The sequence below is a fragment of the Mobula birostris genome, chromosome 19, assembly GCF_030028105.1.
Source record: "Mobula birostris isolate sMobBir1 chromosome 19, sMobBir1.hap1, whole genome shotgun sequence".
NCBI lineage: Eukaryota > Metazoa > Chordata > Chondrichthyes > Myliobatiformes > Myliobatidae > Mobula > Mobula birostris.
In genome coordinates this window covers 8,147,782-8,164,212 of record NC_092388.1, presented here as the reverse complement: position 1 = coordinate 8,164,212, position 16,431 = coordinate 8,147,782, and the positions used below count along the sequence as shown (strand labels likewise).

Below are 16,431 nucleotides of genomic sequence, written 5' to 3'. Positions count from 1 at the left end.
CCAGTTTCCTCCCACATTCCCAAGAAGAATGGGTTAGCAGGTTAATGGTTCACGTGGGTGTAATTCAGCAGCAACAGCTCATCGGGCAAAAGATCCTGTTACCATGCTGCATCTTTAAGTATGAAATAAACTCTGTATTGAGTGGCCGGGCACACTGCATCTTTTCACCAGTATCTTACTAAATTGGCCAGCTTATCAACCACAGCCCTCTTTATTCACAAGATAAACATTTAGTTAACTCATTATTATTTGGGTGACACGACAGCGTCGCCACCTGTGTAACATTATTATACCACCAGCAACCTAGCTCTATTGTTTAACTTTTCTAAAAACCGTCTTCCACATAAAACAGTATTGTGATTTTTTTCCTTCCACTGACATCTGACCAACTGAGTATTTTCAACATTTTCAAATAATTTAGTTTTTCAAAGTTCAAAGGTCAAAGAAAATTTATCGTCAAAGTGCATATATGTCACCATATACAACCCTGAGATTCATTTTCTTGCATGCATACTGAATAAATCCATAACAGAATTAATGAAAGACTGCACCAACTTGGGAGTTCAACCATTCTGCAAAAGACAAGAAGCTGTGCAAATACAAAAATCAACAAATAATAATAATGAATAAATAAACAATCAATATCAAGAACATGAAATAAATCCTTGAAAGTGAGTTCATTGGTTGTGGGAACATTTCAGTGATGGGGCAAGTGAAGTTACCCTTTTTGGAGCAAGAGCCTTCTAAAATATTTCTGAATTCGCTATTACAACCATTTTGAATGTACCTGACATGTCTACGAGGGGATAAAGCACCACTCATGGAGTACCACACATCAAAGTTGCTGGTGAACGCAGCAGGCCAGGCAGCATCTCTAGGAAGAGGTACAGTCGACGTTTCAGGCTGAGACCCTTCGTCAGGACTAACTGAAGGAAGAGTGAGTAAGGGATTTGAAAGTTGGAGGGGGAGGGCGAGATCCAAAATGATAGGAGGAGACAGGAGGGGGAGGGATAGAGCCAAGAGCTGGACAGGTGACAGGCAAAAGGGGATACGAGAGGATCATGGGACAGGAGGTCCAGGAAGAAAGATGGGGGGGGGGGACCCAGAGGATGGGCAAGAGGAACCTACCAGCCCACCAGCCTCCGGGACAAAAAGGAGAGTGAGAGAAAGAATGTGTGCATAAAAATAAGTAACAGATGGGGTACGAGGGGGAGGTGGGGCCTTAGCGGAAGTTAGAGAAGTCGATGTACTCATGGAGTACTATACTTTCAGGAATTTTATAACAACAAGTCCTTGGATTTGTACGGACTAGGATGGCTGCAAATGATTAACATGGCCACAGGAGTTATATGATAGATATAATACGGGAATGACGTCAATCAAGATTCAAGATACAAGATTCAGATTTATTAATCAAGTGTAAATTGACAGTACTGTACAGCGAAGTGCATCATTTGCCTCAACAACCAGCAGAATCAAGGGCGTGTTTTGGGCAGCCCACAAATGTTGCACCACTTTCTAGTGCCGAATAGCATGCGCGCAGTCTGGCCCCAGTTTAACAAGGTAATTTTCATTTCCAGAGCAACACACGCAAAATACTGGAGGAATTCAGCATGCCAGGCAGCATCCACAGAAAGGAATAAAGAATCGACGTTTCGGACCGAGACCCTTCATGAGGACTCTTTATCAATTTTCACCTCTAAACAGTTAAACATGTATTTTTGTACAGAAGTTACTATTAGGGTACAACTGAATAGTTAGCTGCTAATATTTTATCAGCTCACATATTAACATATGTATATACATGGATATCCTTTGCTCTGTAACCTAATCTTTCAATAATGGATACTATGAAGCAGCACAAATGTGAAGTTTAAGTTCAGTCATAGATAAATTCACTGGAAACAGACTCTGTGGTGCAGCTGTGTCAGTTTTCTTCAAGGATGCCAGAGACTAACACTCAAATCTCACATTAACCAAAGTCCCTAAAGCATTATGTGCCTGTTCAAGGCAAGACATTACCAGTGCAATTCAGAAAATAGCAGTTTGTCAATCCTCCTGGTAGACTCATTCATTTGGGCCCTTGAAATTATGCAAGAATGGGGATGGCAACAAAAATATCACAATATAGAATAAACACAGGAGATTCTGCAGATGCTGGAAATCCAGAGCGACACACATAAAACACTGGAGGAACTCAGCAGGTCAGGCAGCATCTACGGACAGAATCAGAATCAGGTTTGATATCACCAGCATATGCCGTGAAATTCATTAACTTAGCAGCAGCAGTGCAATGAAATTCATGCTAAATATAGAAAAGCAAATAAATTACAGTAAGTGCATATTAAATAGATAAAATAAGAATAGTAAGCAAAAAATAGAAATAAGAAAAAATATGACATAGTGTTCATGGGTTCAATGTCCATTTCGAAATCGGATGGCAGATGGGAAAAAGCTGCCCCTCAATTACTGAGCATGTGCCTTCTGGCTTCTATACCTCCTTCCTAATGGTAACAATTAGAAGAGGGCATGTCCTGGGTGATAGAGGTCCTATAATGGATGCCACCTTTCTGAGGCACCACTCCTTGAAGATTTATTGAAGACGATGGAACTAATTTTACAACTTTCTGCAGCTCTTTTGATCCTGTGATGCAGCCTGTCAGAATGCTCCCCACGGTACACCTGCAGAAGTTTTCAACTGTTTTTGATGATAACCAAAATCTCCTCAAACTCCTAATGAAATACAGACACAGTCTTACCTTCTTTATAGCTACATTGATATGTTGGGACCAGGTTAGATCCTCATGCTGACACCTATGAACTGGAAATTGCTCACTCTTGCCACTTCTGATCCCTCTATGAGGATTGGTTTGGGTTCCCTCGTCCTATCCTTTCTGAAATCTACGATCAGCTCTTTGGTCTTATGGACATCGAGTGCAAGGTTGCTTCTGCGACACCATTCCACTAGCTGGTATATCTCACTCTTATATGTCTTCTGGTCTCCATCTGAGATTCTACCAACAATATTTATATCATCAGCAGATTTATAGATGGCATTTGAGCAATGCCTATCCACACAGGCATGGATGTAGAGAGAGTAGAGCAGTGGGCTAAGCACAAATCCGTGAAGTGCGCCAGTGTTTATTGTCAGTGAGGAGGAGATATTATTACCAATCCACACTGTTTGTGTAGATGAATAGTTAATGTTTCAAGCTGAGACTTTTCATCAGGATATTCAGCATATTATATATGATATATCCTAGTAATTATAGTATACAATTATAATAAATATTGTGCTACACAATATTGATTACCTACTAACAGGAAAGATGTAAATAAGGTTGAAAGAATACAGAGAAAATTTATAAGGATGTTGCTGGGACTGGAGAACCTGAGTTACAAGGAAAGATTAAATTCCTTGGAACGTAGAAGATCATTTAGTTTTCAAAAGTAGTTCCTAACTGAAGCACAACTTATATTTAAAAGAGTAGTTTCAATAGCTGTATCAATGGAAACAGCAGACAGAGACACAACTGAGTTGCAGTCAGGAATGAAAGTGTGAACCAAATTGCAGCATCTAGACAGAGGCTTGCCTGGCCAAACAAATTGTGTTACTGTTGTGGCAGCGGCTCACATACTTATGCAGAAAATGCAACAAGGTAGGGACACATACAATGAGCATTGTAGCAGCAAAGCTACACCAAAAATAAAAAAATACAGAAACAATTGCCGCTAGCCTGCAACCGTTACAGAATTGTTATACTTGCATGATGCTCCCTCAGCTCCAATGATTGACCCAAAAGTCGAATCCTTTAGATCGTTTATTAGCAATTAACCAAACATATAACCTTGTAGCAATAAACTTAAGCGTACTCAAGTGTAAGATAACCATTATGTAGCATCATTGAGCGGTCAGCAAAAGATACAACCTCCGCCGGTCACAAGCTACAAACTGCCACAAAATAAGCAAGCATATGTAAATTATTCCCTTTGCCTTTACCACACCCCCACTCATGTGACTAGCAAACACAATGAATTTGGCAACACAGAATACACAACAGATAGAGAACAGATACAAGGCTTCTACCAGCATCTCAGACAGATAAAAATAAATGGACCACACAGGGTAGAGAAAAAGACAGAAAGTCAAGTTGCAGTCTCAAAAAGAGCTCTAAATTGCTGTCAAATGAAAAATCTGATAATGATAAAATTCCTTCATATTTACAATATGAAAGCTAACAACAGACAAGGAATGAGGGAATGGCAAATTAATTAAAATGGAATTGGACACTGGCTCGGCTGTTTCAGCCAGTCCACAAAATAATTTTGAACGACATTTCAAAGACACTGAACTGAGGCCTGGAGATACTCAACTAAGAACTTATACTGGAGAAAAGCTAACCCTTGTGGGAATAACATTTGTAACAGTGAAATATGACAACCAACAAGTCGCACTGGGCTTGTATATGCATTGGGGCCATGATTGGCAGTGATAACTACTACTTGATTGGACATCCATCCAATATTTGCATACCGTATCCCCTGTAATATTGCCAATTAAGAAAGGTACTGGATGATGCCATAGCAGTTTTCAAGAATGGCATTGGAAAGTTCAAAAATATGAAGGGTAAAATAGTGTTAAATGAAAATGCCACAACTAAGTTTCAGAAAGTCCATCTGGTTCCTTATCAAACATGATAAAGTAGTCAGTAAGCAAGATCATATAGAGGCTGAAAGAATTATTTCCAAGGTTGAGTGGAGACCATAGAAAACCCCAGTAGTTCCAGTAGCCAAGAAGAACGGATCAATGGTAATTTTAAGATCACCATCAACCCAGTACTGAAAGTAGATCAATATCCGCTGCCTGGGATAGAGAACATCTTCGCAAACATTTCTAGAGGAAAACACAAGCAAAGTGGACTTAGCTGAGGCCTACCTACAGATAGAGATGGAAGAAGAGTCCAAACAACACAGACAAAATGCTGGAGGAACTCAGCAGCCAGGCAGCATCTATGGAAAAGAGTACAGTCGACGTTTCGGGCCGAGACCCTTTAGCAGGACTGGTTTTAGTCCTTTGAAGGGTCATGGCCCAAAGCAGCGACTGTACTATTTTTTATATATGCTGCCTGGCTGCTGAGTTCCTCCAGCATTTTGTGTGTGTTGCTTAGATTTCCAGCACCTGCAGATTTTGTCTTGTTTGTGATTGGAAGAAGAGTCCAAAGTGTTTCTCACCATAAACACTCACAAAGAACTTCATTGCAACAATAGGCTTATTTTTAGAGCAAATTCTGCACCTGTATTCTGGTAGAAAACTATGATCCCGGTGCTGCACAACTGACCAACGCTCAGTGTTACCTGGATGACATCATTTTTACCAGTAATGATGATGAGAAACATCTCCAAGATCTCTAGACAGTATTAAAAAATTAGAAGAATATGGCCACAATAAGTGTGAATTCTTTAAATCAAGCATCAGTTACTGTAGTCACACCATCAACACACAAAGATTACGCAAGTGTGCTGAGAAAATTCAGGCAGTGGTGGATGCCCCAGGGCCAAGCAATGTGTCACAGTTGTGGTCCTTTTTAGGATTTATCAATTATTATGAAAGGTTCCTGCCAAACCTGGTCACTGTGCTCCACCCCTTGAACTAATTACTATAGATCAGGAAGAAATGGCAATGGGCAAAGCAGAGTGAGATGTCTCTCCAAAGGGTAAAGGAAATGGTGACATCAGACACTGTACACACACTTTATGATCCATATCATCCAGTGAAGCTTGCCATTCACTGCTCAGTGCCGACACGTCCAGAAGAAAGCTGTCACAACCACATCCTGAAGTTTCAGAGTCAACTCCTACAACCACCACAGAGGAAGCCCCAGAACCTGAGATTGTTTTCACAAACATTAATCTAACCTTTCAAGCAGAGTGACCTCCCTTGTCAGGAAAGACGTTATTCCACAAGATGCCAGGAGCAGAGATCCTCCACGGTAATAAAATCCTTAGGCCTGAATGGGACAATTTCTGTACAATACAGTAGTTGTATTATATAGTATTCTGTGTATCTAGTAGAGAAGCATTATATACTGAGTTGAAGTTTATGGCTAAGCAGGGAGGAGTGTTGTGTATTTAATATTTCAGAAGTAATTGAGTAATATTGTACATATATCGTTCGATTAAACATTCTTGCCAATTTAAACAATTCAATACAAGTTTTATGTATAAATACATGAATTGCATGTGCCATGAAGCTCCCACATAATAAGTGCACTCCTCCCTTAAAAGTAAAAAAGTGAAGTAATTACGTTTACCTCCCAGCTCCTTGTTTTCCTGGAAAATAGTTTTTGATGTTTTGGAGTTACAAAACATAACACACACTGTCTTTTTTATGGTAGAGTTGGCAACTCAGGAACTAGAGGGCATAGAAGTCAGGTGAAAGTGGACGATTTCTTTGGAGCAACTTCTCACCCAGAGGGTTGTCCGTATATGGACTGAGCTGCCAGAAGTTGTGCTAGAGGCAGTACAATAACAGCCTTTGAAAGACCTTTGGAAAGCTACACAGTTCAGTGGGATTCAGAGGGATATGGATCAAATGTATGCAGGTTAGGCAGCATTTGTGGGAAGTAAAATCTAATGCCTCAGATAAGAGACCTTTCAACAGACCTGAGAAAAAAGGAAAAGTTATCTGAGCCTGCAGCAAAACGTGGGTGAAACCAAGGGAATTTCTCTGATAAAGTGATTTGAGAGAGTGACTTTGAAACCTGTCTGTTCAAAAATATTTCTTAAAAAGGACATCCATCAGAATCAGGTTTAATATCACTGGCATCTGTCATGAAATTTGTTGTTATACGGCAGCAGTACACTGCAATACATGATGGTAAAAAAATTGGAAATTAAAGTGTATAGCTTAAAATATACATATATATGTTTTAAGTTAAATTTCAAAAGTAGTGCAAAAAGACAAAAAAAAACATAAGTGAGGTAGTGTTCATGGGTTCAAAGTCGATTCAGAAATCTGATCTCAGAGGGGAAGACGCTGTTCCTGAATCATTTACTGTGTGCCTTCTGGCTCACACCTTCAATTTGATGATTGCAATACACCCTTCAAGCAATTCAGTGACATTATCCAAGTCAATACCCAGAGGTTGGCAAGTCCGGAGGTAGAAAGCCCGAAAGATCAAAGTCCGAAGTCACCAAGTCCAGTAGTAGAAGATAAGCCCAGGCCAAAAGACTGGAGGTTGGAGGCCTGATGTCTGCAGATCTGGGAGTCTAGAACAGGGAGTTGATATTGGAGGCCTGATGTCTGCGAGTCTGAGAGTCTGGGGCCAAGGACTGAAGGTGCCCGTCCTGGGTTGGAGGAAAAAGGCCTGTTTTCCTCTTGTTGTCTTGCTTTGTTCTGTTGCTATTGTTATTGCTGCTTGTGTTGTTCCATGTTATTGTGTGCTGTTTCTTTATTTATTGAGATACAGTGCACTGTAGGCTCCTCCGGCACTTTGAGTCACGCCGCCCAGCAATCCCTCAATTTAATCCGAGCCTAATCACAGGACAATTTACATTGACCAATTAACCTACCAACTGGTACGCCTTTGGACTGTGGGAGGAAACTGGAGCACCCGGAGGAAACCCACGTAAGCACAGGAGAACATACAAATTCCTGAGAGACAGTGGTGGGAATTGAACCTGGGTCACTGGTACTGTAAAGCCTTGTGCTAACCACTGCGCTATGGTGTGGAGTTGTTCTGCTGAACATTGTGGACATGCTGTGTTGGTGCCGGAATGTGTGGTGACTCTAGCCAACTGCTCCAGCCTTTCCTGGCTGTGTAGATTGTGAATGCAAACGATGCATTTCATTGTATGTTTTGTACTGTATCACGTAACAAATAAATCAGAATCTGATTCAGAATTACATAGGCAATACTTCACCATATTTGCAACCATCTTCTTAAATGCTTGGGTGGAGAGAAACTACACAAAACAACTCACACACAGTGATCGAAGGCATTCAAACCAGTAAGTTTCTGAGAGAGGTCAGCCTTGGTATCAGGCTGTCAGAGTATTTAATGTCAGGGGAGACAGCAAAGCTGGAGGCTTGGCCAAGTGAAGGGGCATTGACATAATGTTTATGCCACATTATTTTTATGTTGGCTCACTGTCACACAGATGGAGACACAACCCGAGTCAGCCCTGCACAATGATTGTTCAGATAAATGGCAATTATTTTACTTATTTGGGGACCTCCAAGCTAATGGCATGAACATCAATTTCTATAACCTCTGATAATTTCTCCTCCCCTCTCTTTTTCCATTCCCCATTCTGGCTCCCCTCTTCCCCTCACCTGCCTATCACCTGTCCCTGGTGCCCCACCTCCTTCCCTCTCTCCTCTATCAGATTCAAACTTCTTCAACCCTTCACCCCTTCCACCTATCCCCTCCCAGTTTTGAACTTTATCATCCTTCCCTAACCCAGCGACCTTCCCACTCATCTGGTCTCACTGATCACCTGCTAGTTTGTGGTCATCCCCCTCCCTTCCACCTTATTATTCTGGTTTCTTCCATCTTCCTTTCCAGTCCTGATAAAGGGTCTGAATCAGAATTACATAGGCAATACTTCACCATATTTGCAACCATCTTCTTAAATGCTTGGGTGGAAAGAAACTACACAAAACAGCTCACACACAGTGATCGAAGGCATTCAAGCCAGTACCTCCAAGCTAACCCAAAGCACTGACTATTTATTCACTCCTGCATAGATGTTGCCTGACCTGCTGAGTTCCTGCAGTATTTTGTGTGCGATGCTCTTTCATGTATGCTTTTTCGGTGTCTCCGGAGTGGAATCAGACAGCTGAGCAGTCAAGGCAGACATTTCAAGCATATTCATTTGTACACCATCACAGAATGCAGAAACAAGCCCTTCAGGCCAAATCATCCACGCTGATCAAGATGCCCGTCTGAGCTAGTCTCATTTGCATTTGATCCGTATCCCCCGAACTTACCTAACCACGTAACATTTCCAAATGCCTTTTAAACACTGTTACTCTACTATCTCTGCCTCTTCCTCCGACAGCTCATTCCATATATGGACAACTCTCTGGTCTCCAACCAAATCACTCCAATTCCACATAAATCTATGCCCTCAAGTTCTTCATACCCCAACCCTGGGGGGAAAAAAGTGTACATTCATAGAACATAGAAGGGAACAGCACAGTTCTTCACATACAGGAGGCTGGGAGGGTGGAGAAGGGGCTTGTTTTGCTGTTGTTCTCTTGTTTTTTCAAGAATAGTACAGGTCTTTTGGCTCATGATGATGTGCCGAATTTTTAACCTACTCCAAGATCAACCTAACCCAACCTTCCCACTTAGCCCTCCATTTGTCTGGTGAAGAGTCTCAAAAATGTATTCTAATATATTTGCCCCTAACCCCCATTCCTGGCAGTACACCTCATGCACCCACCACTCTGTGTGAAAATAGAAGACTACCTCTGTTGTCCTCCCTATGCTTTCCTTCAATCACCTTAAAATAATGCTGCTTTGTATTAATCACATCTACCCTGGGAATTGGCTGGCAGGGTGGAGATATGTCTCTACCAAAGGAGGTGTAAGGTGCTCCTTCCCTCCACTAGCCTCCAGGTCACCCTTGGACAAGGTGTATCACCTGCTTAGCTCCCCCCGCCAAATCAGGGTCAAATGAAGTCATGGGAGCAGTTGGTGGATGGTCGTACGAGCAGCTGGTGCACATCATAAGTCCTGGTTACGCGACCACTGACACCAGGTAGGCAATCTGTGAACAATATTGATAATGACTGGGATCACCAGTCTTGTAAAGACACTGCCTAGAAGAAGACAATGGCAAACCACTTCTGTAGAAAGAAATTGCCAAGAACAATCATGGTAATGGGACCATGATGGCCCACATCATACGACTTGGCACGTAACGATGATGCTGACCCCGGGAAAACATCCCCATCTGTTCACTCTATCTTTGCATCTTTATCATCTTATACACCTCTATCATCACCTCTCACCCTCCTCCTCCATTTCAAAGAGACTCCATCTGTGCCTCTCACAATTTTATACACCTCTCGGGTTTCCCTCAGTCTCCTAAGATCCAAAGGACAAACTCCTGGCCTGTCCATACATTCCCTGTCCCACAGGCCCATGAAATAACCCTCCACCATCAGCCTTTGCTTCCTACTGTCAAGCCAATTCTGTATTCACTTAGCTAGATCCCATACAATCTAACCTCCCAGAGCAGCCCACCAAGCGGAACATTATCAAAGGCCTTGCTGACGTCCACAGAGTTGACTCATCAACATTCCTGCAGTTTGTTTGTTCCTCCTGTGATTACGTGGGTTTGCTCCAGATGCTCTGGTTCCCAAAAGGGTAGGGGTTGATATGTTTATCTAGACATATAGTGTGGAACTGGCCCGTCCGGGTCAATGAGCTGCACTGCCCAGAAACCTATTTAACCCTGGCCTAATAACAGGACAATTTCCCGTGACCAGTTAACCCACTAACTGGTACATCTTTGGATTGTGGGAGGAAACTGGAGCACCTGGAGAAAACCCTCACACACAGGGGAAGAACACACAAACTTTCTTGCATAGGACACCAGGATTGAATTCCAAACTCTGATGCCCTGAGCTTTAATAGTGCTGTACTAGCTGTTACACTTCCACGGCGCCCCAATTAATGTTAATTTGTCACAGTCAATTGCTGCGAGTTTGTAGGCAGGTGGTCAAATCTGAGGGGTGGGGTGGGTGAGTTGTTGAGAATCGATCGGGCAGAATAAGAAATGCTGCTACCGTAACAAGGTGGCTTGTTTCCATGCTCTGTCCCTCCGTGACCCAGTGAGCAAGACCTTAATAATATAATTCCGGAGATTATGGGAATTTTGTCTGTCGAGGAACAAACAAACTTCGATTTGTGCCTGGGGCTAAAAAGATATTCAGCACAGTGACAGGCAGTATAATGAACAAAACACAAAAGCTTTGAGAGGCGTACTTTAATTGGGCTATCAGATCAAATACCAATGTAAACCAGCATTTGTTTCTCTGCAATGGAGATGACATTTCCCATAATTTGTTGTTAAATGCAACAAGTGCACACAAAATGGAGGGCATCTAGTGATATTTGCTGTAATGCATTGGTTGGGAAGCAGCCAAGTTGTATCTTTCTGAATAATAGAGTTATGGCCAGTCAGAAAGAATGTCTGATGGTAGTAACTCATGTCAGAAAATCATTAACACTGACCTTGCTTTACCAAATGCAATTGGACAAAAAGTTTGCCTCATTCCATTTATCCACAATGTCTTCTCAGTTTCAGTCAATAGGGTGGGCAAAGCAAGAACACTGAGGCACGGGATACACAGTGATAATTCAGTCTCCTTCTCTCTTATGGGCATTGTTTTGGAGCAGAGATGCAAGAATAAAGATTAAAGATTAGCTCTATTTGTCACATGGACTGGAATTATTCATCAGGACTGGAAAATGGTCATGCATTTTGCACCCCCACTTCTTGTGGGACTGTGGACCTAATTCTTCTTCAGCAGGAAGGAGAGAAATAAAGAATAAAGATTATCTTTATGTGTCACAAGTATTTCAAAACATTGAAACATACAGTGAAATGTATTGCTTGCGCCAATGACCAACACAGTCTGAAGATGTGCTGAGGGTCAAACTGCAGATGTCACACGTTTCTGGCATGCCCACAACTTACCAGGAAACCCATGTGGTCACGGGGAGAATATACAAACTCCTTATAGACAACGGTGGGAATTGAACCCCGATCTTCCAACAGCTTGCAATGTAAAGTATTACACTGATCACTATGCTACTGCTCACCCCTTGCATGCTTGCCCTTATCCTGACCAACGTAGCTATGCATAAACGGAAAGATAAGCAGAAAAGAAACAACACTGAAACAAGATCACATTCAGTCCATTTCTTTTTTCCTTATCAACTTCCTTAGGGGTTTGGCATGGGGGCATCTAAAACTCTGACAAACTTCTAGAGTAGTGTAGAGTATATTGACTGATTGCAATCACAGCCCTGCATGGATACACCAATGCACTTAAATGGAAAATCCTACAAAAAAGTAGTGGGTATGGCCCAGTCCATCACAAGTAAAGCTCTCCTCAACATTGAGCACATCTACGGAAACACCGCCGCAGGAAGTCAGCATCCATCTCGAGGGACCGCCACCAATCACAACATGCTCTCTTCCAGGCAACACACATCAAAGTTGCTGGTGAACGCAGCAGGCCAGGCAGCATCTCTAGGAAGAGGTATAGTCGACGTTTCAGGCCGAGACCCTTCGTCAGGACTAACTGAAGGAAGAGCTAGTAAGAGATTCCCTTTTCCTTCTCCCTGGGCCTCCTGTTCCCTGATCCTCTCATATCCCTTTTGCCAATCACCTGTCCAGCTCTTGGCTCCATCCCTCCCCCTCCTGTCTTCTCCCATCATTTCGGGTCTCCCCCTCCCCCTCTCAAATCTCGTACTAGCTCTTCCTTCAGCTAGTCCTGACGAAGGGTCTCGGCCCGCAACGTCGACTGTACCTCTTCCTAGAGATGCTGCCTGGCCTGCTGCGTTCACCAGCAACTTTGATGCGTGTTGCTTGAATTTCCAGCATCCGCAGATTTCCTCGTGTATGCTCTCTTCCAGCTGCTGCCATCATGAAGAAGATAAAGGAGCCTCAGAACTCACATCATCAGGGTCACAAACATTTATTACCCCTCAACTACCAGGCTGTTGAGCCAGAGTGGATAACTACAGGCAAATTCACTCACATCCTATGGACTACATTTCAAGGATTCTTCATCTCACATTCTTGATTTTTATTGCTTATTTATTCATTACCATTATTTTGTTTGTTTTGTATTTGCTGAGTTTGGGGTCCTCAGCACACTGGTTGAACACCCAAATTGGTGCGGTCTTCCACTGATTCTATTATGCTTTATTATTCTATGGATTTATTGAGTACAAAGCCATGGCCCACAAGGAAACAAATTTCAGGGTTGTATGTGGTGGCATGTAGGTACTTTGATAACAACCTTAATTTGAATTTACAAAAATTGGCCAAATGTAGACTTCAATTCTCAGCCTTACTTATTCTCTTCATTTCACAATAAATAATTTCATTAGCAAATGAAAAAAATACTTATTCTTGTAATTATTTTTGAGAAAAAGTGCCAAATATAAAAATCTTAATTTACATAATTCCTGTGATCTGCTTTCCATAGAATTTTCTCCCCTTTTGGAAACAGGGATGAGAAACCAATTCAAAGTTTTAGGACTAAAGAAAGATGAATAAATTACCAGAAACAGATTCTAAAATGGGCTAATTCTTTGAAAAGATTCTTTTCCCCTTTCCTAACTCTGCTAACTCAGCTTCTCAGGCTTTGCTGTTTTACTTAAAGGCATATTCTAATCCTTGTGCACCTTACAGAAGCAGATAGCACAGGGGGATGCAATTCCTCCATGTTAGTTATACACTCAGTGGCCATTTTATTAGGTACATCTGTACACCTCTTCATTAATGCAAATGTCTAATCAGCCCATCAAGTGACAACAACTCAATGTATGAAAAAACATGCAGACACAGTCAAGGGATTCAATTGTTGTTCAGACCAAATATCAGAATAGGGAAGAAATGTGATCTAAGTGGCGTTGACTGTGGAATGATCGTGGTGTCAGACAGGGTGGTTTGAGTACCTCAGAAAATCCCAATCTCCTGGGATTTTCACAGGCAACAATCTCTGGAGTTTACACAGAATGGAGCGAAAAACAACATGGAAACAAACTATTTAGCCTAACTCATCCACACCAACCAAGCTAGCTTCTTGGGATAGTCCAATTTGCCTGTAGTTGGCCCATATCCCTCTAAACTTTTCCAATAGGGTACAAATGTCTGTCAAAACATAAGACACAAGAGCAAAATTAGGCCATTTGGCCCTTTGAGACTGCCTTTTTGGAATTTTACCCACCTATTTCACTTCTGCTGACAGCTCATTACATATACTCACCACCCTAAGTGTGGACAAAGTTTCCCCTCGTGTTCTCAGTGAAGTTTTCCCTTTCATTTTAGACTATCCCACCCTGTGACCATTCTCCTTATTTATGCCCCTCATGATTATATAAACCTGCCTGCCTCTAACACTCCAGAGAAAGCAGCCCTTTTCTATCCTGCTTTTTCTTATAACCCTTAGCCTTCTTGTTTCAGCAACATTCTCATGAATCATTCCTGCAAATTTTTCAGCTTAATCTTCTTAGAGCTTTGGCAACTGGAACTACAAATGTCTCATCAGCGCCTTGACCAGTGGTAATATGACATCCTGACCTTTGTACTCATTGCCCTGACCGATGAAGGCAAGCATATTAAACATTTCCCAATCCTGGCTACCTGCACTCCAACTTCCAGCAAACTCTGTACTACACACCTAGATCTCCGTTCTACAATATTCGCAGGGTTCTTCCATTCACTAAACAATTCCTGCTCTTGTTTAACTTTGCTAAATGTGAAAGTTCACACTTGTCTCAATTAAATTCCACCTGCCATTCCTTGGCCCTCTTTCCCAGTTGATCTCAATTCTGTTCTAATCTGACTGCCTCCTTCACTGCCCACTATGCTGTCAATTTTGATGTCATCCCCAAACTTACTAATCAGACCATCTAAAGGAACAAATGATCTGCTGGAGGAATTCAGCGAGATAAGCAGCATCCCAACCCAATGAATTTCAACCTGGAGCTCCGACTATTTCTTTCCTCACACGTTGAGTCCATCTGGCAGATCTTCAGATTCCAGCACCTCATAAATACAAGAGAAAATCTGCACATGCGCGAAATCCAGAGCAACAGACACAAAATTCAGGAGGAACTCACCAGGTCAGGCTGCATCTATAGAAAAGAAAAACAGAATTGACATTTTGGGCCGAGACCCTTCATCGCCGAGACAGGTGACTCCAGCATCTGCAATCTCTTGCGTCCACATTCTCATTCAAGTTGTTAATCCAGATGAGAAATAACAGTGGACCCTGTGGCACATCATTGGACACAGGTCTCCAATCTCAAAATACAATCCTCCACGACCATCCTCTTCCTCCTCCCACCCAGCCAATTTTGGATCCAATTCATTCCAGAACTGGCACAGTTCAGTAATGGATGGGCAACCTGTTTGTTCTAATAATTACTGCCCAGCTAAGGGAGACCAATATCTTCTTGACTGGCATGAGAAATAATTATTCCAGACTGGTCAAAATTGGGAACACAACATGCTGAATTCCAGACTGATCAAATAGGAACACAACATGCTGAATTACAGTGATTTTTGATTCAGGCTTATTCAAATTTTTACTTGTATCCCAACATTGACAGCAAGATATAATATGTTACCTTGCTTTTATTCCTTTTTACTTGCAAAAGGGTATAAAAGATATCATATTATATCTGGCTGTCAATATTGGGATACAGTATAGGAAAAAGATAGCAAAGTTAATTGTCTTAATCACATCATCATGGTGCAGTGGTTAGCTCAAAGCTATTACAGCTCAGGGTGTCAAAGAGTTCAGAGTTCAATTCTGATGCTGTCTGCATGAAGTTTGTATGTTCTTCCCGTGAGCACACGTGTTTCCTCCAGGTTCTTTGGTTTCCTCCCACAGTCCAAAGACATACCAGTTAGTAGGTTAATTGGTCACTGTAAAATGTCCTGTGAATGAGGCTAGTGTTAATTAGCTGGGTTTCTGGGTGGCGCAGCTTGTTGGGCTGGGGGAGCCTGTACTACGCTGATCTCTAAACAATAAAATAAATAATGAAGGGACTTGGCCCGAAAGCTCAACGGTTTATCTGTAGATGCTGTCTGGCCTGCTGAGCTCCTCCAGCACTTTGTGTGTGTGTTGCTCTCGATTTCCAGTGTCTGCTGAATCTCTTGTATTTATAAAGTAAATCAGAGGCTGCATCTTCAATAACAATACTAAAGACAATTCTACTTATTCCAATATTGAAAAATAAAACAAGATTATGTCTTTCTATTACCATCTTTTAATAATATTACCAAATCCTTTGCTTTAACAACAGACAAGATGTTCTCTTCTGCTGTGACAAACAAGCCCACAGAGGGCGGAGAGAGACCAAGTGATGCCTTTAACCAGCTTTATTATTATTTAGTAGTCTTTGCGTCGGGATTGTGCCATTTGAATCTAATCTCCAGCGTTTGGAAGACAAAGTTGTTTAGAGAATATAATCTTAAGTAGCAAAAAGCTCCTCATAAGACAAAACATTCCATCCTTTTATATACTTACACCAATTTTTTTTTTACAAGAAATGGATCCCTTGCTGGCTTTCCAATCTAATACATTGAAGACATCAAAAATATTAAATTACAAGAATACTCCATTTATTAGCTGCTAGGTAACAAAATGAACATCTTGTGTGACACCTC

The 16,431-nt window shown here is 41.7% G+C and overlaps 1 protein-coding gene across 7 annotated transcripts in view; it reads right to left on the bottom strand.

The window, feature by feature from the left end:
- LOC140212421 (RNA-binding motif, single-stranded-interacting protein 3) overlaps positions 1-16,431 on the bottom strand; it is a 1,294,896-nt gene that overhangs the window by 407,161 nt on the left and 871,304 nt on the right. The gene's annotated exons all lie outside the window — the stretch shown is intronic.